At 43.1% G+C, this 22,424-nt stretch overlaps 1 long non-coding RNA gene across 1 annotated transcript in view; it reads left to right on the forward strand.

The window, feature by feature from the left end:
• The window catches only part of LOC116668994, a 94,640-nt gene that overhangs the window by 14,626 nt on the left and 57,590 nt on the right, over positions 1-22,424 (forward strand). Inside the window, exon 2 of the long non-coding RNA XR_004326346.1 lies at positions 17,491-17,603. This is a non-coding gene — a long non-coding RNA (uncharacterized LOC116668994). The remainder of the gene's footprint in view (positions 1-17,490; positions 17,604-22,424) is intronic.

Genomic DNA, 22,424 nt, shown 5'->3' on the forward strand with positions numbered 1-22,424 from the left:
TAGGCCAGCCTTTTTTTTTTTTGCTCCATTCCCAAGAAGTGGCACCCCTGGTGCTTACTCTGCCTTCCTGTGACAGGAATTACCAGGATTTGCCATGCTGGCTAAAGTCTCTTGTCTTCCATGAGAACTTAAAAGTCTGAGGTCGCTTCTGTCTGCAGTGATTATTACGCCTCATCAGAGAATTCATGGGCTTGCTCCTGGTTGCAGCCCAGTGGCATTATAGAAAGTTTAGAAGAGAAACTTGACAGCAGCATGCTTTCCACAGAAGTTTTTAAACTAACTTTTAATTATTTGTATTTGAATTATCATTTTTAAGTTAGAATGATACATGCATGCTATATTAATTTAAGCTAAGTAATGCCAGATGTAACCATCCCCAACTCTCAGTGGGTTCTTTTATTTCTTATTCACATAAAGTCCAATGCAAGTGTTGCTGGTTAACAAGTGGTCTTCACTGTAGTCCTTCAGGGACCAGGGCTCCTTTCATTTGCCAGAACCATGAACCCTTTCAGCCGTGGATTCTTTTGCTGGGACTCTGGTATATGACCAGGAGTCAGGGAAAGAGAAAGGGTAAAGGATCTTGTGATAAACTTTTGAGTCAGACCTAGAAATTCTTCTGTTACTTCCTTTCACATTTTATTGGCTAAGACTCAGTCACACGGCCATCCAACTACAAAGCAGTCTGGGAATTGTTGTCCATGTATTCAGGAAATGGAACAGGTTTTCATGAACACACAGCCTTTGGCATTCACATAAAACTACAGGTGCAGAAGGCTTCTAATAACAAAAAATCAACTCCTTTCCACCCTCCCAGCCCCTTGCAGTCCCCTGAATCAACCACCTCCAACTCTTTTTGAAAAGCTGTGACAGAGAGCGTGGCCCTATACTTAGATCTATGCGGCATACATACTGTGAAGCAGGAGAAATTCTACATTTCACAGTGTTAAAATAATGCTGGGTCAAGGATCCAGAGTTCAGGAGCTGTGCCATCAGCCACTTGGGTGGAAGCATCAAGGCACGCCTATCACTGTGGAGCAGGGCTCCTCAGTCCCAGAGCTATGCGCATTTCGAGCTGGGTAATTCTTTGCTGTGGGAGGCTGTCCTGTGCACTGTACGATGTTTAGCAGTGTCCCTGGCCTCTATCCACTAGATGCCAGTAGCCCTCCTCCCCCTTGTTGCCACAATCGAAAGTGTCCCCTGACACATTGCACATGTGCCCTCGAGGGCAGAATCATGCCTGGCTAAGAGGCACTTCCAGAGATATCTAACCAGGGAGGCCTGGAAAGAGGAAGGTGGATCTGGTTACTACGGGCCTTAGATGATGGCACCACTGAGGTTTAGGTAACAACTCCTTTCCCTCGAGCTGTGGAGGAATAACCTTGGGGATGGGTTGGTGCGCAAGTGCGTGTCAGGTGCTCTACACCATCGTCTCATTTCAAGATCGAGGAGTAACTTTCTCCATGACTCTCTCCATCCTCCGTGTCTCATCCCTGTCACATCTGTTGGCCAGAAACAAGACAGCAGTTGAACAAAAGTTGGGAGTTTGAGGACGGCCTGATTTATCTGCTGGGTGTCAACCTGATTTATCTGCTATAGCCCAAACCATCTTTGTGTTTTTGAGTTTAGGGTTTTTTGTTTTTTGTTTCTTTCCTGAAGTGCAGCCCCCTGGTGGATAAAAATTGACTCTACATCTCTGAATCGGCTGCCCTGTGGAGACAGAGACATTAAAGAAGAATTAAGAGTGAAGACAAGTATATTGATCTCCCCCACCAATCTCCTCCAACCAATACCTCTTAATCACAGAACAAATTGGAGTCCTGGTAAACTACTTTAATGAGCATCCATTCTATTTTTCAGTTCACATGATTGGAAGGGAAGCTGTCTTCCTGCCTCCTACCTGCTTCCTCTTTGTGTTGGTGATTTCACTCTCGCACCGCATCTATATTTCATTTTATGTATACATGCATATATATATTTTCACATTTTTATCTCTGTTTTGCTCTAGCACTGGAGGTTTATTATTGTAGATCATCGTGAGGCACCTGAATATTTTGCAAGACAATGAGCCTCTAGCATCTTGGTATCCGAGGAACTAATTTTGTGCGGCAAGAGAGAGGGGAAAAAAAAAAAAAAAGGAAAGAGAAAGAAAACAGTAACTATACATCTGGTTTCTAGACAGTATTAGGATGGCATAACTTGTTCCTGTCTGAGTGAATTCAGTGGATTTGTATTATACAGTGCCTGCTTAAAATGTGTAGACAAATCAGAGCCGTTCTTTAAATTAAAAACAAACCCCACAGCTTTCTCAGCACCAAGTGTGTGCCTCATATTTGCAACTCTGTTCAGGTGAAACCAACTCTTATCCCAAGAGGTTTGGCAGACAGGCGTGCTCTTAGTGCACAAGCATAAATTTCTTCCTCCTTCCAAATGATATTTTATAAAATTGTGAAGGAAATTGACACTCTAAAGTGCCTGGGTAATGCCGTGTCATAAACTTTGTACTGCAAACTGGAGAGCCCAGCTGGGGTGGGCTTGTATTCTGAGCTGCAGGCTGCACACCCGGAATCTGGGTCTGTGTTCCCACGTTTGCTTCTGACTTTGTGTTACCCAGGGGAAATCAGGACTTTTGTCAGGGCCTCGATTGTCCATCTCCAAAGTCTGGATGTATTCTTCACTCCCTCCCGTTCTCCGTCCCCAGCTGTACTTTGCGTTTTTGGTATTCAGAAAATAGATGAGCCAATGTTTATGAAACACTTTGAAACTCTAAGTAAAATCATCTCATGCAAGTCTAGGTTGTTATCAACTGTATTGTTACCCTTATCGTTACAAGGTCCATGCTGTTGCATATTTGCAAATTACATGCAGTGATTACCTGAGTACACACAGTAACTCAAGTACCATCACTAGGACTTGACTTTAGTAGTTCACAGCAACTCGCAGGGCAAGACATTGTGCTGGGATTCTTTCCCTTGACATCTGATTATTTGCTGGGGACTCAAGATTTGTTAGACAATTAAGAGAATTTTAAGCCATATCTTCCAGGGGCTTTGTAATGTCTGACATCCTATCTTTAGCATAGTTCTGTGCTATAAAAAGTTCCCAGAATACTAAAGCCGCCAGAAACATTTGAGTTCATCTCCTTCAGTGCTTCCATTTTGCAGATGATGAAACCAAGGCCCAGAAAGATCAAGTGACTCTCTCAAAGCTGTGTAATTAGTTAAGGTGTCAGAACTGGAACCCAATTTTCTGAATTGCCTTCCCTGCACTACTTCTCCCAATGCCCCGCACTGTTTGGGAAAGGCAGGATAGAAAAACAAAGGGATATAAATGCAAGTTGTATGGCTTGGTTATGAGATTCCTCAAGAGAGAGAGCCCCAGATTGTTAGGGGTTTAGAAGCCTTCCCCAAATGCACCCCAAAAGAGTATTTTGAAGCTGACAAGAAAGATGGAGGTCAGAAATATAGCCCATGGGTTAGAGATACTGATGGTGTGATTAGAAGATGACAGAATGAGTCTCCCTAGGGTTACCATGGCATCATCTTCTAGCATGAAGTGGTACTCTTTGAAGTCGTTCTCCTGTCTCTCTGGGAAGAAAGTGGGTGAGTTCCATTTTCTATCACCCTTAGAGCTGGGATGTAAATGAAGGCTTTCAATTCCTGGCACTTAGTTGATGCTTTCTATAGAAGACACACCAAAGTTAGCTGCTGATGTTGGTGGAGGGGATGATTCGGGGGTGGGTCCCAGGGGAGGAGTATGGACGGCACATCACTGCCTATGAAGCAGCCACTCCCGTTGCTGTGTGAAGACACTTACGATTGACAGGTATTCTCCAGGTGGTCCATGAGCTAGTCTTTCATCATATTAATATTTTCTTCATAATACAAGACTGTTCCTGGCATGAATTAGTAATGTGCTTATGATATTGAATGCAACTCAGACTATCCAGGTTTGATTTCTCAGCAGCAGCTGATCATCTTCCCTTTTTTTTTCTAGTGGGAAATTCTTTTTTCCCCCATGGGTCATTGGAGATCACCCTTGCTTTGACAGGCTAAAATTTAAACAGGCTGATTTTTGGTACAGCTATTCATAGCATTCCTGGAAATATGGAAGGGTTAATTATAGAGTATGATACTGAAGTCCGGTGTGGTATTAAGAAGACAAAGAGTAGAAGGACCGCAAAACTCAGACTGACTGTCCGACCAAGTGGCTTTGTACTCTAACAACTCACTTAACATTTCAGGGCCTCACCTTTCTCTTCTGTGAAATGGCAGAATTTGATTAAATCAATTCTGAAGCCCCCTCCAGTCATAAAATTATAAGAATCTACGTGAATTGAAAATTGATGGTACAATTTAGGAGGAAGCTTCCTGGGATACGGGACTTCTAGAAGATAGGATTGCAATTCTTCTGAAACCCATAAATTACAGCACATGACTCGAGAGTCAGAGCCCTGAAGTATCAAAGCTGCCAAGGTGTGCGAGCAGAGCTTCATTTTTATGCTGTACCCAAACCACCCTTCCCTCGAAAGTGACAAGAATGTTCTCAAGCATAGGCATTGAGTGATGACATAACAAAACCTTGGCTGTCACAGGCTGTGCCAGTGTTTCTGACACCGTGCTGGGGAAGGGCGGGCCCTCTGTGGTTCTTTCCTGTGGGCACAGGAAGAAGGGGAGGAAATAGGCTGGAGGGGAGGCAGAAAGAGGAACTGAGGCACAGATTTGCTGAGATGGGGGTTTGGTGATTAAATGTCACTTAATAAACAACTATTTGGTGTGACTGAAAATTAATAAAGCTGGTTCTCTTGAGACTAATGGGATCTATCTGATTTTTTCATTTCATTCTACATACATGAAACATGCACACACATACACACACACATGCACACATACACCCTGAAATCCAGTGGAGTAGCTCTTTGATCTTCTAAGAACTTGACAAACAGGGAATTTGCCCCTCAGGAATGGGGGCCAGACAGCGTAATTTTTCATTACAACATAGAATTTCTATGACAAAGGCGTTGCTTTATTGCCTAGCACAGTTGCCCATAAGGTCCCATTGTGTGTGTGTCTCCAGCCCTGAGGTGTGAGGAATTAAAGCAGTTTAGGGAAGAGATGTCAAGAAACCTCTCTTGTTTCTGCAAAGCCATCTTAATCATGCGTGCCTCTTTTCTTCGGGTCGATTTACATAGCGGTGTGACATTTCATCATTAAGGAAGCAGGTCCCAGTCTTCTGTGTCTTTTTCTTGGCTTGTCTGGCGAGCAATTCTCTTTTGCAAGCTATGAAATCCTTAAGGAGGACTTCCTGGCAAGGGAAAAATCCTCAGTCATCCAACAGTCTCTCACTTTTCTATTTTAAATCTTGGCCATGCACATATGGTTGGGCATGTGTGTCTAAAAATTTCTTCCACATTGACTAACTTGAGCTATTTAATAGATTGTGCTGGCCGTGGGCCTCTGCAGCAAATCCTGCGATGCTCATCTCCTCCCAAGGGGGCAGGAGACGGCCTCCTGCATTCGCCTTTGTACTTCCCTGCTAATCTCCCTCTCCGGCCCTGTCAGAGCATGAAAGTTAAAATCCGCTTCTTTGCTCATTTTCTTGCAATTAACATTGTCTCTGTGCTCCTACTTGCAGCAGAAAAGTGAGAACTCCAAATATCTTGGTTAATGTCCCAGCAAATGCACTTTCCCAAGGGCTCTGCTAGGGATGTTCCAACCCATTTCTAAGAACAGGAGAGCTTGAGGACATTTCTACCCCGTGCTCTCTCAGGCCTGATGACGTGTGTGTGTGTGTGTGTGTGTGTGTGTGTGTGTGTGTGTGTGTGTGTGTGTCTGTGAATTTAGTGTGCCTCAACCTTGACTTTCTTCCAAAACTTGGAATCTCTTTATCTCCTGCAGGCCCAAGCACAGACTTGGGTCTTACTGGGTCCTCAGAAGTGATGGTTGAAGTGATTTTGAAAACAAAGCTGGGTTCTGACAACTTTGCTTCTTCTTTCAGGTTGTAGGGAATGTGGCCAAAGGGACAGAGGAGGATGGGGGGGGCCTGCACCCAGAGCCCATCCCCAGCTGTGCCTCCTCCAGGCATGAAGCCCAAACTCCCATGGTTTACTCAGCAATTTAGTAACTCTGAGAAGCTGGCAGGATGATACCCTATGATCCAAAAGAATGACTACCCTGCCAGAAGGTGAATGGCTCTTCCTAGAGGAGATTGTTCCTAGGAAGACAAAGAGCAATAATAATCATAACAAGATGATAGTAGTAATAATAATAATAATAATAATAATAATAATAATAATAATAATAATAATAATAATACTAGCACGGGGGTGAGCTGTAGATTAGCACCAAGAAGCTTGTAGAGTTCCACCTCCCCACCCCAGCCCCCGGAATGATACGTATTGGCCCATTCTGCGCCTGGACTGTTTGGCAGTGTCTTAGAGCTCAGTGTTGCTGTTGGAGCACCGATATTATCCTCCTGCTGGGGTGGCCCCAGAAATTTCATTTTTTGTTGAATGTTAAATATGTCCCCTGAAGTTTATCACAAACAGCAGGAAGGAATAAAACTCCACGTGGCTGTATTCCGTAGTTCTTCCTCCCCACTGAAATGACAAGCCCTTAAGTAAAAGAAGTCCAAAGGCTGTGTGATAGATGGGAGGAATGGACTTACCTTCCTGCAGGGGTGCCTTGGCAGCGCACGTGGTTTCAAACTTCATGTAAAAACACTGCTGTCGCAGTGAATGGGGAGAACACGCTGTCGTTTCTGGACTCCAGACAAAGGCAGGAGGAATCGTGCGTTCAAACGGAATCTCTATTTTTAACTTACCTTTCTCTTTCTAGAAATCGCATCAAAATCAGATGACACATAGTACTGCATATCTTTTCAGGATGTAGCAACCTCCCAGCATACTTTGCAAAATCATTACTTTCCCCGTGGCTAGTCAGATGGATAATGTCTGAAGGCACCACCAACACCTTATTTTGAGTCCAAGAGTTCAACTTTGTTAGGAATTGTCCATTTGGAAGTCAGAATGCATTTACCAGCTCTTGCTTTGTGGTGATCTCTGGGATGAAGCAATTTCAGTGGTGTGGCCCCCTTTTCTCCTTGATCTCATTATATTTCCTCACCCTTTGGGAAGTTTTTTCTTAATTTTGCATCTCTTGTTTTGCTTTTAGTTTGGTACTTTCTAAATCCAGACGTGCCAGTTACGGACATCAGCTCCGAGAGCCTCAGACAGAACACAGGGCATTTCGGAAAGGGACACACACGTGCTGATGGGCTTTGGAAAGTGTAAGAGCGATGGCAGGAAGGACTTGGGGTGTTCCTTTCGCTGCTCTTCTCTTATTCTGCCCCCGAGAGGAAGGAACGCCCCAGGCGTGCGTTTCAGTTTCGGGATGCCTGGACCAGCTGTTTGAGGTCTACTCTTTGTGAAGGAAGAGGGGAATTGAGTGGCAGAAATGAGCATTACTGCAGAATCGTCAGGAGTGTTTCTGATCCTGCAGCTTAACATCTAATCCTTGCATGGACCCACTGTCAGGGCCTCGCACGTGTTACCCCTTTGTGCCAGGAGACAAGGCCGTAAGGCGGGAACTCTTCTCCTCTTGATCTTACCTGCCGGGAAACGGAGGCAGAGAGTGGCTGTGTGACCTGACTAGGTCACAGAGCAGTTAGACTGTCTGGCACCTGGAGGCCACACTTACAACCACTCTCCCCTGCCGCCCTCGTGTACTGCACCCCATTTCATCAGTGGAAGAAGCTTGTCAATTAAATGCTAAAGGCTGAGATGTACTGTCCTTTGACTACCAAAACCACAAGGCCATCTTCTCATCAACGCATAACACAATTTCAGTGTTTCCTTGTTTGTGTTGATCCTCACTGCTCAATTCCCAAGACCATCCTGGGGCCAGTAGCATTCTTTATTTTTATGTGTTAACACTTGCCTAGAAGTACAAGACACGTTCCCTAGGCACAGAAAAATTCTTTGTATAAACACAGCCACAATGGGATTAAGTGCAGAACTATACTTTACTAGCACCACCTATTACTACAGGGAGCTACCCAGCCCAAGCGCTAGGACATAGCGTGAAATTGGACTGTTTCATGCTCCCGCCCCATTGTGTGTAAATTCAGTCACATACAGCGTACTGGGGGGTGTAAAGACGGAACACAGTGTTGCTAATTTACGGCTTTTATTTTATGGAAATTAATTTTTTCCCAAACACTAGAGATAGTGACTAATATTCACTCTTCTAATAACTATTTATTGGTCCTAACTTTATATATAGAACCATCCTAGATGAGGCAGGAATATGATGATGCATAGATGTGGGTCCCTTCCTTTGAGGGGTCATAGACTAATGGGGGAGTTGATGGAGAATGAAGGCCCGCTAAACAAAAAGAATGGAAAGATGCAAGAAACTAAATATAACAAACTACTACATCTGAACGCCTTAGACACAATTTCTCCGATTTTGAAAGGGAGGGAAAGAGAGAAAGAAAAACTAACATTTATATGAAACTACTTTGTTCCCAATGCTTTTTTTTTTGGTATATATATATATACACACATGTATCTATACACATCTATATATGTGTGTGTATATATATATGTATTTATTGAAGTATAGTCAGTTTATAGTGTCGTGTTAATTTTTGGTGTATAGCACAATGCTTTAGTCATACATGAACGTACATATATTCATTTTCATAAGTTACTACAAGATATTGAATATAATACCCTGTGCTGTACAGTATGAACTTGTTGTTTATCTATTTTATATATAGTAATTAGTATCTGCAAATCTTGAACTCCCAATTTATCCCTTCCACATGCTTCCCTGCCCTGCCCCTGGCTGGTGCTTTTTCATGTGTCTTTCATGCAGTAACCACAACAGTCTTACAAGGCAGACGTGATTATCCCCTTATTTTACAGATGAAGAAGCCAACTGACCCAAAAGAATACATGACCTGCCAAAGGGTGAACAGTTCCATCTTCCCATGACTCTCACCATAGTTTGCCTAAGCATTTGTTGATTGATTAGATTTTTGGAACCAAGCTTTAGGCTAAAGCAGTCAGGGAAGGCTTCCTGGAGGAGGTAGACTTGAGCTGATTGAAAGAGAGAACATATGAGCAAGGAGAAGTAATTCCTGGTAGGAATCAGCATGAATAAAGTGATGGAGAGAAGACTGTACACATGCTGAGCTGGAGAAGACCTCCTAGAAATAGAACAGTTATGTAGGGGGAGAGGCCATATGAGAAGGAGATGTGAGGCTAAGGTTGCATCAGTGAAAGCTAATTATGGTAAAGGGAACCACAGCACACCCCAAATCACCAATCTTTCAATCGTATTTCTACCTTTAGTCTAGACTGTGGCACCAGCAACATTTCAACTTCACATTGGATTTATTAAAACAATTTTTATACCAAGATAATAGATTACATAAGGAAATCAGATCTTCTCCTCCCTATTATCATTCACTGAATTGCTCTTTGGAGTAAATAAACTGTAAATCCCAGTGCTGGCCTTACCCTCTTACTATCCCCGTTATCACTCGCCTTGCCTGCATAGGTCAAATGAAGAAATCCTTGTGGATCCGTTGCCTTCTGCTGGGGTTTCCAAGGGGGCTGGCGATGGAGAGCAGCAACTGCACAGTCTTCTCTCTGAGACACGCATAACTTTCTAAAAATCCCCTTTGCCTGACTTTATAATGTCACATTCTAAAATATTCAGGTTGCTTTTGTTGTTCTCGCCATAAAAAATTAATGATCATGAAAGTATTATCATGTTTATTTTAAAGCCACCATTTTCTACATTTTAATTAAAAGTTGTAATTCACCATCTTTTGACCAAGTTATCTTAAATCTTCATCTTATTGGTAATGGGTATTGGGCTGGATTCAGAGAGAAATACAAGCGTTACTTAATGCAAACAGTAAAATCTCGGCATTTCTAGAGATATGGTTCTGTTCATTTCATGTGCTGTGCGCTAACTCTGCCTTTTTAATTAGAAATATCCTCCTGCTTATGCAAGAATCCTGGGAAAGGGGCATTGTCTTATTCATTATGTATTCCACGAGAATCGCAAGTGGACAAAACCAGGCATAATACGATGACTGTTGTGTTATTAAAGCACTTTAATAAGGTTACTCCCTCAGTAGCGTGAGCTTCTCAAATACCCATTTCTTTTTCAAGAGGTGAGCTGCATGGGGCAAAATGCCGGGTCTCCTCTGGGTGTGTGTGAGGCCCCTTTTTGTGTGTACTTTACAGATCTCCGTAGGTGTCCTACCAGGACTAGTTCCTCCGCCTTTGTAGTCGCCTGTCCTACCTTAGGGAGTGATGTCCTAGAAAGTATTGGATTTTCTATTTTAGTCCTATGGCGTATAAGAGGAGATAGTTTAAAATGACATCTGGGGGAAAGGTCTGTAAACAAAGACTCACGACATTTGGGGCATTCCTGTGCCATGCTGTTATGTCTACCCCTCTCTCCTTCACCCCCACCGACTGAAAAACGTATCGATGAAGAATTCTACCTCTAGTGATTTTCATTAAAAAGAAAATCTTTACTAGTCCTAAAAATGACTTTTAAGAAAGAAAATGGAAGTGATGAGGAAGGGTGGGAGGCAGGGAGGAAGGCGGAGAAGAAAGGACAGGTGGATGAAAGGCAGAGAGAGAGAGGAAGGGAGGAAAGAAGGAGAAATGGAAAATTTTTTTAAAAAGGGGGGCCCACCCAATTGCAGCAGAGCAGAGACTTATCTATATGCATTACTTTGATTTCAAATTATTTTTAGCATGGCTTTTATTGTACTCATTGTTACATACATAAATCTTTAAAGTAATACGTTTTGTAAGAAATGGTCATAAAAATTTACAGCCAGTAACTTTTCCCCTGTCCCTTACAATGATATTCTACTAAAACCATTAAATGGTTCTCATTAATGCCCTTTAAATGATTGTGTAATGACCCACAATCGCTTGTAAGTGAACAACCATTAAAGAATTACCAGTTCTTAGCATGCTTTTAAGTACAGCTTAAATACATGGGAGGTAACATATAATATATTAGAAAAAGTATTAAATTGGAAATAGTAAAAACATGATCATCACAAAAGAATGGGTAGGTGTGCAACTCTACCCTGCAATGACCACGCTTCCCACTGCACACATCATTAGAGCAGATTTTACCGCGTTGGTCCTTTTTTCTGTATTGAATCTTTTCCTTTTTTCTGGGATTAAAAATAATAATAATAATAAAACCTTGCCACCCCAGGAGAGAGAGTGCATATAAAAGCAAATGGGGAAAAGAATTAAACCCGTGTATAACAGACAGCCACCTATCTAAACAGAAAGAGAACAGTCCGCCCCCAGGTATTTTCTGCACGAGGGCAAATACTCGTTTTTTTCCTGGCCATACAGATCTGCGGTCTGAGATCGTCTAAGCACTCAGATTATTGCATTTTTTACGCTTCAAAGTATTCTGCATCATGGGAATATGGTCAAAGACAGTAAAAATTAATAACTCTTACGAAGGCGTGAGGTCAGAGTAATCCCCTGCTGCTCCAGGCGTGTTTGGTCGTCCGCTTACCCACCCAGGTGGAGCTGGGCAGTTGATTTACCCCAACCTACGGAAGTCAGATAAGAAGTTTGGTGGCATTTGTTTTTGAAGGCCTTTCACTCCTGACAGTTCTTGTTTGTACTCAAGTGCTGTGGCAATAGAACCAGGGCCCCAGGAACCTGCTCACCGGATAGAGTAAGGTACAGGGGGAGCCCAGTGCCAAGTTCCACACACGACAAGGGAACATCAGGTTGATTAATTGCCGCTTGCATCTGCTTGCCTTGAAAGCATTTAACCGAAGGGGAGATTGGGGGGGGGGGATCAGGGGCAGGAGTTTGAGGCCGGAAAGCACAGCTACATATTTTTCTGGTGTCATTTTAGCAACTCAAGGCTAACACTGAATCCCCCAACTGGCATCTTCTTGGCCTCCCAGGATGAGTGACATACCTGTTCTTTCCTCCAACAAGCTCTGCTTATCCGCACACGTGTAACCATGGTTTCTTAGTTGCCTCCTTTTGGGGCGCTGAGCCAGTGGCAGAGAGGAGATTCCTACTTGTACAAATGCTGAAATTAGACTCACAAAGGTGATCAGACTTGTTTCTCTACGTCCTGAAAGTCTCAGCTTAGCACTTACTCCCTCTGGGGTACCCTCCCCAACCCCACACAGCTGTTCCCGTAATGCTTGTCAAATGCAGGTGTAGCCACATATGATCTGGGAGGGTGGGAGCCACATCGGTCCCGCTCACGGCCCCATCCCTCGTCCCTCACACAGTGCCCGACAACACTGGGCTCTTAAATAAATATCAAGTTATTAAACTTACCCAGAAATTTGCAAACTAAGGTCAGTTGGTCAACTCAAGCTGGATAATTTAAAATGGATTGCTATTCAAAAACAACACAAAGTTGGACATTGACAAAATTGTCACTAGAAAGTAGAAACCTGAGCCTGTCAAGAGTGAAATACATCTCGGGCTATCCCGGTTCCTTGTTTTCTGTACCCATTCCCCTCTTGCATCTTGGTCCCTCTCGGCCTCCATCCTCTTTCCAGCCACTGTGCTTCTTTTATTCTTGTCTCTTCCATTCCTCTTCATTGACACAAAGCCTCAGACCCTCTCAAAGCTGTTCTTCAGAAATCCCCAGTCCGTGACTGTCTTTGCATTTGGAAACTTTGTTATACCCTGAAAAGAGGGAGCTTTTCTCTCCTGTGACTGCAGTTCTGGGAGTTGGTGGGTCTGTGGGCATCACCTCTTGCATCTCCTGGAATCCTGACAGTGAGGGAGGAGAGAGTGGAGGGAGGACAAAGGGCCTGGGTCAACCTGAAGACTGACCTCCAGAGAGCCTTTCCCTGAACTGACTTGTAAAATAAATCAAGCCTAGAAACAAAGATGAAAACAGAACACAAAAACAAACCCTTTATTCTCCTGATGTTTTCTTAGCTTCATGTCAGTTGATATTCTCTTTACAAGTCAGGGACCTTTCCCATCTCTGATTGTGGGAACACATCCAACTTCTAAGCCTCTTCCCAGTGTGCCTGGCAGTAGCTGCCACACTGTGTGTTATTTAAGAAGCTCCATTTGGCTCCCTGCTCTACAGAGGAGAGGAACATATGGCCTTGACTGTTAAAAATATTCATGAGTCATGTTGCCCAGTACTGAAGTACAGCCACCTCAAGGGCAATTTTCCAACAGCTCATATTGGTTTATATAACATGGAATGAAGACCAGATGAAGTTCCAGGAGGTACTCAGAGGAGACAGAATGCAGTGACGCAAGTTCAAATTTGGTCAGTATGCTGGGTTGTGTGTCCCTTCTGGAAGGAGGCATGGAATGTTGGTAGAATATCAAAGTGAGGGACCCCACTCTCTGGTTCCATTTATAGACCCAGTGTTCTGTGAAAACCTTCTGGAGAAAGAACTTGAGTGGACTTGAAAGTGAAGGTTACTGCATTCATTCAGTCCCCAGTGACTTTTCTCCTCTCTCCATGACTACCAAGATGTCACCATGCCTCATGGCGTTTGCTTGGCCCAGAGTGCCACCTGCTCTAACCCCCATGCTCCTAGCAGAAGACTATTCCAGGGAGAAGTGTTCGTGGTTTTTTTTTAAATGGTTATGGCTTTTAGGGAACTTCTGAAAAACTTCAGATTGGAGATCATTATTACTGTTTTGGTGGTTGTCTTTATTTTAACATTTTTGAAAGTTTCTACAGAAGTGGTCCTGAGTGTGTTTGGCTTCCTGGGGACATTTTATGGGCTTTGTCAAATGCCAGTATTAAATAAGCACAGTTAAAGCAACCGGGGCTGTAGGATGAAACAGCTTAGCTCTCAGATGGTCTAAGAGTAGACAGGCAGGGCGTCTAGAATAGTTTCGTGATTTAGAATACAATGTACTATTTGCCCCTTATCCTTCTTTCTATCGTAAACTAATCATTAGAGGGCTCTCTCTGAAGTGCTTCTTTTCTCACTGTATCCTGTTTCAACCTGCCCCGTGCGGGCGACTGCACCTGACTGTAATTTGGGGAACACAAATTGCAGTGGTTCAGCACTTTGTGCCTCCTCTAATAAGTTAATGTCACTCCCATCTTCTGACACAATTCAATTCAGAAGGGCTGCACCGTATCATTAATGCATTAAAAAATGTTGTGTTTTTGGACTGAATACCTGGAATTAGTTGGGAGACTGATGATCCAAAACAGACTTTTTACAGTGCTTGGGAGCCCCGAGGAAGCAATTCTCATTTAAGCATCTGCGTTATCAGAGCAGCCCCAGTACTTCAAAGGTCTGTGCAGGATGCTCAAAATAGGCACCTTGCCAAACAGAAATTGAAACACATATACGTCCTACACTATTTGCCTTACAGAAATTAATTTTCATCCAGCAGCACCCAGGATTATTTAATATTTATCTTTAGCTGCAGGAAGATGAATCTATTATTTTATGAGTTGATTTTGTTATTTTACCTGAGTGTTTCAGTCAGTCTTTCCAGTAGGAGACACATGATTTTCACTATTCCTGCCTGTCACACTCTTGTTGTTGTTGTTATTATTATTATTGTTATTATTAAGTGTCTGGAAACAATGGGGAGATTCATTTTTCATCACTTGATTCCCCCAGTTGGTCCCCTGGAAGAAATGATCAGGTCCTTTCAGCGATTTGAGCAAATATTAAGGTCTAGGATCATATCAGTTGAGTGGACTCAGTGGTGGTGGTAAGTATTGAAACCGTTTGCGATTACAAATAAAGAAACTGACTTCTGGAGTCCATCTCCACCTTTGTGACCTGGGAGAGATTCCTTCACTTTTTCAGAGCCTCCTCATCATAATCTGTACCTAAGCAGTTTAGAGTCAGTCCCCACAGAACTCTTTCCCCTGGCGATTTGTCATTCTGAAAGGCCAACAAGATCCTACAGTACCTCCTTCTGTTGCTAAGATTCCAAAGGATTGTGTGCGATGTTGATTGTTTGCACCCGTGAAATTAAAGCACCAAGAAAGGAATATGCCACTGTGTTGAATAACGAATTGACTGATGGAGTATCAGGGGGACTTGAGTGTATAAAAAGCCACAATATTGCAAAGTACCTTGTAGATGGGAACTGTTAAATATCAATGGAGCATTGCTGTGTCTGCACCGTCAGCACTTCCCTGTGACCACACTGAGAGAGATGCTAAAATGTCATTTCATGGACCACATTATGTGCTGCTTACAATGAATATTCTGGCCATGGTTTATTACATTTTTGATAAATTGTAACTTCTTGGACCCGAATTTGGTTAGCTTATCTCTAGTGCCATTTAAATATCTTAAAAGACTGAATTTGCCCCAAAGATTTAATCATCATTCAGCATTGGTCTGTAACCATGTGGTACTAATTTAAATTACTGTAGCAATGGACAAGTCTCTATCCAGAAATTAATAAATGCAATTTATAAGGAATGTTAAGTAACAACCAACAATTTAATGCTTTGTGAGTTTCAGCCAAACTGATTAAATAATTAAAACAGATTTCTAGGGATAGGGGAAGAGATTTTACCATAAAAGAGATAAACAGTTTGGGAATTGTATGCATTCTTTTAGACATTTAAGATAATTAAATCCAAAACCTATGTTAAAATAACACTAAAGGTCTGGTTTAGATCAGTAGTGGGAATTGCTGAGTTAAGAGTTGAACGTCATCCTCAGTGTCTGCTCCATTGTTTTAAATAAGGCATTGGGGGATGCTTTGAGTGCTGGGTCAGTTTATAGAGCCTGCTGTTGGTGGGACAGTATTGGTCTCAAGCATAAATAAATATATTCAGTGGAATTTGCTTCTTGCCATGATGTTTCTAGGTTTTTACTAAGCGAAACTGGATGTTTAGATTCCTCAGAGCTCTTGTAGAAACCCAAAACTTCCTTGTATATGGTTTTCAAATTCTTATTTCTTAAGAAAGGTAAAGGAATTTAGAGATCATACTGGTTTGCTTTAATGTGTAATAAGTGCAATGCATACATTTATAGGCTCATGATAATAACCCATTTTTGCGACAAACTTTTGAGCTCTTGTGTATATACAATACACGGATGTCTTTGTGATACAAAGATAAATAAGGCATGGAAACACTCTCTTTTCTGATGAATAATAATTTTGTAGGCAGCAAAAGCAGACAAGTAGCCCCCTTGATAGAAATGACCATGGGTTGCAATAGAACATATTCCTTTTAAGAATAAGTTTTTAAAAATAATTTGCACAAATGGCTCAAAGGTGTCCATCAGTCATCCTTTACATTGCATCTGCGCCCCACCCAGCCCTGGTAGAGAAAGACTAGCAACTAGTGTGAGGGCTCCTACCTTAACTGTGCCGAAGCTGGATGGTTGTATCTACAGGATGGAGTGGAAATGTGGAAATTGTTGGAAAACCATCTTTTGGTTGGGGGGGGTACATGGTTAGTGAGTGCTAGCTGGTTGAATGTCCACTGACCTGACCAGCTGTTTGAGGGTAATGTAGATGCAAACTGAATGTTCTGCTGCACAATGGTTTGGAATTCATTATTTTCCAAGCTGAACTTATCATACTTTCCTCAAAATGTACTTTTTTTACATGGTAACCAATTATCCTGGTTGGCCTGGCACTGAGGGGTTTCCTAGGATGTAGATCTTTTCATGCTAAAGCTGGGAAAGTCCTGGGCCAACCAGAAGAGTTGATCATCCTACATGTTAACTTCTCCTCTTGTCTTCTCCATCTGATTAGTCATACTTTCACATATCCAATTAGTCTGGACTTTTCCACATCCAAGTTTTCATTGAGTTTTATCAAATGTTTTATTATCCTCTTCTCCAGACTCTCAGTTGTTGCCTTGGCTCAAGCAGTATCAAGCTTTTGCCCAAACTATTAAAGCAGCTGCTAAACGGAAAGTGCTCTCTCTAGACTTGCTCTTGCCCCAGGATCCCTGACCCAGCTTCCAGTGATATTTAAAATGCCTATTCACTTTGTAAAGCCTTCAGTGTTACTTATTACACAAAACCCCAACTTATATGTATGGGGAGAAGAAGGCCCTCCACCATCGGGTCCCTGTCAAAATCCCCAGGTTCGCCTCCAACCGTACTCCTTCTGGAACCCGATTCTCTCGCCGTTTGAATCCCCTTGGCATTTCACAGGGGCAGAATTCACACGTGTACTGTACATCTTTGGTTATGATAGTTCCTATTTTTGGAATGCCCTTCCCAGCCTCTTTTTCATCTGGCAAGCAACTAATTACTTTTCAAGACCCAGTTCAAACATCACTTTCTTGTATGAAATCCTTCTTGCCCACAAGTAAACCTGACTGCTGCTAATCTGGGGCTAGACAGTGCCTTGTGCACTCAGCATGCATCTACAGACACATGTTACAGTTACTTATTTAGCTGTCAGGCTGCTGTGCTAGAGTATGTAGTCTTCTCGTAAGGGGAAACTGATTTATGAATGTTTATTTCCAGATTTGGGTATGAGCTATGACACATAGCAGACAGTGAAATGTTGATGGAGTGAAAGAGGAATCTGTCTCCCTGCATCGTGGGAACTATTCTGCGGCCGCAGGGCAGTGTGGATGGTGAGTCTCTAAGCACTTTGATAATGCCCTTCTCATATTGCCTGGTTGAAACTTGAAGTAGTTATTGACCTGTCCATCATTTTACTATTATGTCATCTATTTCCTTGTAGAGTAGCTTCCAGAAGAAAATTTTCTGTCCACATATTAGGATAGGTGCAATTTTATATCATCTTTTTTTTTCTTATGCTGTATTAGTCTTAATTCAAATCTAACCCTGCTAACTGTCTATCCAACATCCCAACATCCATTTCTCTGCCTCACCCATTCCTTTATCCTTCCAAACAGAACCCTGTTTATTCCAGGGTCACTCCTTCATGACAGGACTGTGTACTTTTGAAAATGTTGTTTCTCTTCCCTAGGGAGTGGTCCCTGATTAGCCTAAGGCAGTCATGGTGGCCCCATTCCTCAAAGCTTCTTAAAGATGGCTTGAACTTCTGGCTTGTGACACAATTCTGGCCAATGAGATGTAAGACAAGTCTGTTGGGGGTTTTTTGGAAAGGTTCCTTCTCACAGCAAAGGTATCTGGGAGGAACCGGTCTCATTCTCTGGTTGTTCTGTCTGTAAGTGACACCTAAACTACTGTGGCCATCTTGGGACACTGAGAGGCCAGTTTTTGGATGAAGCCAACACTGAGACCAGCAGAGCAGAAAAATAGAAGGACCCCAATCTTTGATGTCATTATGGAGTCTCTGATCCTGCCCCAGCTAGAGCCCTCAATCTCCTTCTTCTAGACTTGTAATTATGTTCCATGTGGCTGAAAGTCTTGTAACTGATGCAGACAAGTTTAGCATTGTAATCTGAGAGGGCCAGGACCATTTGTTTAAAACATACCACATGGTACTTCAAAGGTAAGGATAAAAATGCTTCAAGTGTATTTGGAATAAAGGCAGACACCCAAATGACCATCTGAGAAGATTCAAATTCCACCATTTGTGGAACTGTGTTGAATGAATCAATCAATGAATGAAGATTCTGTTGGAGGAATGGCACTAAGTGCTTGTCAGGAGCACAAACTAAGCAGCCACAGCCTTTCTCTGTATGAGTTAATGGTCTCATCAGTGAGCTGGGCAGCGACCTAAACTACTATCCAGGAAAGAAGAAACTACTGGATTTTACAATAGTGATAAAGAGCTAACGTTTACTGAGCAGTTACTATGCACCTGGTACTATTCTAAGTCCTTCCCAAGGGTTTTTATTTGCATCAACTATATCTTCTCTCTCAAACATTTTCCTCACAGACCACTTCAAAGCTAAAGATGCTTACATTCACACATATGTTTTGCCCCTTCTAAAAGGAGAGAGAGAGAAAGAAATGAAACCACGATCTTTCCTGACTTTGCTTTTCTGTCAAGATACCACCTTATTTACCTTTTTGAACTTCACTAATTTTTTTTCATGAATAAACTTTATTTTTAAATTCACACACTCAAAAAATTGAGTGGAAAGTCCAGAGTTCCCTTGTGCCCCCTGTCCTCACACACACACAACCTTCCCCACCATCGATATCTGCCACCAAATTTGTTACAATCGACAAACCTACATGGACGCAGCATCATCACCCAAAGCCCGCGCTCGTGTTAGGGCTCACTCTTGGTGGTGTACACTCTGCAGGTTTTGACAAACGCAGAATGACATGCACCCACCGTGTAGATGGGATAGCTTCACTGCCCGAAAGATCTCCTGTGCCCAGTCTATGCATCCCTCCCTCCCCCTTCACCAAGATTTTTGGAAAAAGTAAATAAATCAGACCTCCTTCTACGAGCCTTTATTGCTTACATCATATTCATCCTTTGACCTACTGCACTTATTTTCATTCCCCTCATTTTTCTGAAACTGCCGTGAAAATTGTCACCAAGGACCATGATACTGGCAATTCAGTGGCTGGGTCCCTGCCAGTTACTTCTGTTATCCTCCCCTCCATTGCAGCATCATTCGTCCAGTTTATCCAAAGCCAGAAGCCTCGGGCCCATGCTCAGCTCTCACCTGTCTCTCCCACGGTTTAGTTTTGTCTTCAGAATTTCTACTGCGTGAACTTCTCCTGAGGGAAACATAGCTTTCCTCACCCTCCCGCAGGCTTCCATCGTCTCTCCTGGAGACCTCTGGAAAACCTCCCAGCCTACTCTCATGCCAACCCAAACCCTATAGTGGTGTCAGAGTAACTTTCAGGACCACCGTTCTTCTCTTGCCACTTCCTGGTTGGAATACTTCAGTAGCGTAGAATCTAAATTCCTTAACTAGGCCCTAGAGGTCTTCACGGCCCTACAAAGATGCTACCTCCCTGATGTCACCTGTAGGGGCTTCTTCTCGGTGCTCTCTCTCCTGGCTAGACTGAAGCAGTCTGGGTTCGGGACGTGTGTACTTCCACCGCCCTGTGACTTTGCCTAGTCTGTGCTCTCTGTGTGGGATGCCCTCTCTCCCTTGTCGAGGTCGTGAACTTCTACTAACACCGAGGAACACTGCAAGTGTTCCCGCTTTCCTGTCAATCTTTTCATAGCACTTCTAACATATCTCCCTCATCAAAGCTATTGTGCTGTGCTGTTACATGTGTTTGTCTGTGTGCCTGACCCCTTCTCTTAAATGTGAGCTTTTGAGACAAGGCATTCTGTGTCATTCATCTCAATATCTCCAGTACCTGGTACAGTGTCTGGTACTTAATGAATGTTTGTTGAATTGAGGCTATTGTGGTGGTGTGAACAGAGTGTGATGGGAGCTCTGAGAGGGAGCAGTTGGCAGGGGAGTTTTATTCATTCATTCATTCGTTCGTTTTTTGTTTTTTTTTGGTTTTTTTTTGACAGATAGGTACAGAATACTTACTATTAGCCAGAAACTCTTCAAGGCACTGGATATAACAATGAACAAACAGAGGACTATCTTACACTCAGGGGATGTAGCTTTCTATTTTAGAGAGAGAAGACAGATACAGTGAGTTTAGCAAAGGGCCAGTACCATGAGTGAATGACAAGGCTGAGACATAGATGTAAGACACAGGGAGTGGTAAGGGCCATTGAGGAGCTGGGCAGCCAGTGACCCACCCAAGGGCGTTTATTTAAATTCACATAAAAACATCAATAACAGCAGCTTTGTACAACCTGGCCCCCTGACAGTATTTTGAGGCCAGAGTTGGCCAGTGAACTGCCCCCTTTTGGTCCTTGTTGCAGGAGCCTGTCTGTTTCACATCCTGGTCCTTAAAACAGCAGGGAGAGGCGGCAGACCCTCGAGCCCTGGCAGAATTTCCTTCTTAGTCTGACTTTGGCTTATCCTCTTTATCCTGTGCTTGCAGCTTTATGATTTTTTATTTTTTATTTATTTATTAATTTTTTTAGCAGCTGATGCTGTCCTGAGAAAGCGTTCCTTCTGTATTCCTTGGGAAGAATACTCTTGTGCTTGGGAATCGAAGGCCCAGCACTGAGAGCGCAAAGGCGGTAAACGGGCGTAGGCTCTCTCATACCACATTCAGAGGTTTTAGTGTCTTATAAATAGCTTCTGCAGTCATCTTTTTTAGGGGATAGGAGAACCAAGGAGTATGCCATTAATATGTGTCAGTATGACAGGAGAGCTGAGAGATTAAATTGTCATATTTTAAAGTTGATGAAGCACCTAAAGATGGTTCTAGATTAACCCTCCCATTTTACAGATGAGGAAACTGAAGCTCAGGAATTAGTGACTTACTAGAGTTGTGCACCTGGACATACGAAAACAGCATTAATAACTGACCATCTACTTCTCCCCCTGTTAGTGGTTAAGGGTTTCAAACAATAGAAATGGCTGAGCAGCAAATTGTAGGTGTTTTCCAAAATTTTGTGACCTGAACAACCAGCTCTTGGTGGGGAGGAGACCTAGGATAGAGGTAGCCAGAGCTGGATTATGGTTGAAAGCAAGATGTGAGGGTGGCCTGAAATGTGTTTAACTCCAGCATGTAAATTAAACGGAAAGGCTTGCAGAATTACAAGTTCGATGGTATGTGGGAGAATCCAATAGAACATCTATCTATTGGATTATTCATTCATTCATCATTTGTTTCCTCATTCACAAATGCTGACCCCTTACTGTTACTTCCGAGCTAAGTACTGTGGGGGACATAACGGTACGGAATGCTCCTCCCTCCTTGGGCTCCGAGAGCTCACAGTCGCACGGAGGAGCTAAATGTGCAGGCAGATCATCACAGTGCTCTGTGCCAGGCAACCATGCACTTTGCCCCTGTGGACAGGGGAAGCCTGGACTGGCCTCTGCAGGCAGATTGCTCTAAGTCAAGTGCTGTATTAAAAGTACTTTATTTTTACCACTTTCCTCCTGCTCGTCCCAAGGGTGCCCCCTGTGCACCCATCATCCTCTGAAGCGTCTTTCCCCGTCAGACAAAAATAACCTGCTGGGAAGATCTCACAAAGAGATTTTCTGCTTCTTTTGATGTTACAATCCCCAGCAAGTGACATTCCCCGTGTTTCTGTTACCCTCTTCCTGGAAGGACCCAGGCTCCTGAGTCATAAGATGGCAGCCATCCTCTGCCGCCATTGGCTGCTGGGGAGCAGGCATATCCATCCGGCTGCAAAGGGAAGAAGCATTAGCCGCCTGCTTGAATCGACCATATGTGTGTTGGTTGGGAGTTGTTAGGAGGACCCTTGACAAGAGCCGAGTTGCCCAGCCAGCCTCCCGTTATCAGATGGGCCGGTGCCAATCATCATTGTTCTCACAAGGGGATAGCAGGAGTTGTTCCCCGAGAGAAGAGGGTGGCATCCTGGCAGGGTCATCGTGGTGTTAAGATGCATAGCATTTGTCTGGTTTGCCTAGGACTTCTGGAGGTTTAGTTATGAAACTTGTTAATTG

Source organism: Camelus ferus, chromosome 15 (assembly GCF_009834535.1).
Source record: "Camelus ferus isolate YT-003-E chromosome 15, BCGSAC_Cfer_1.0, whole genome shotgun sequence".
In the NCBI taxonomy this organism is placed as follows: domain Eukaryota; kingdom Metazoa; phylum Chordata; class Mammalia; order Artiodactyla; family Camelidae; genus Camelus; species Camelus ferus.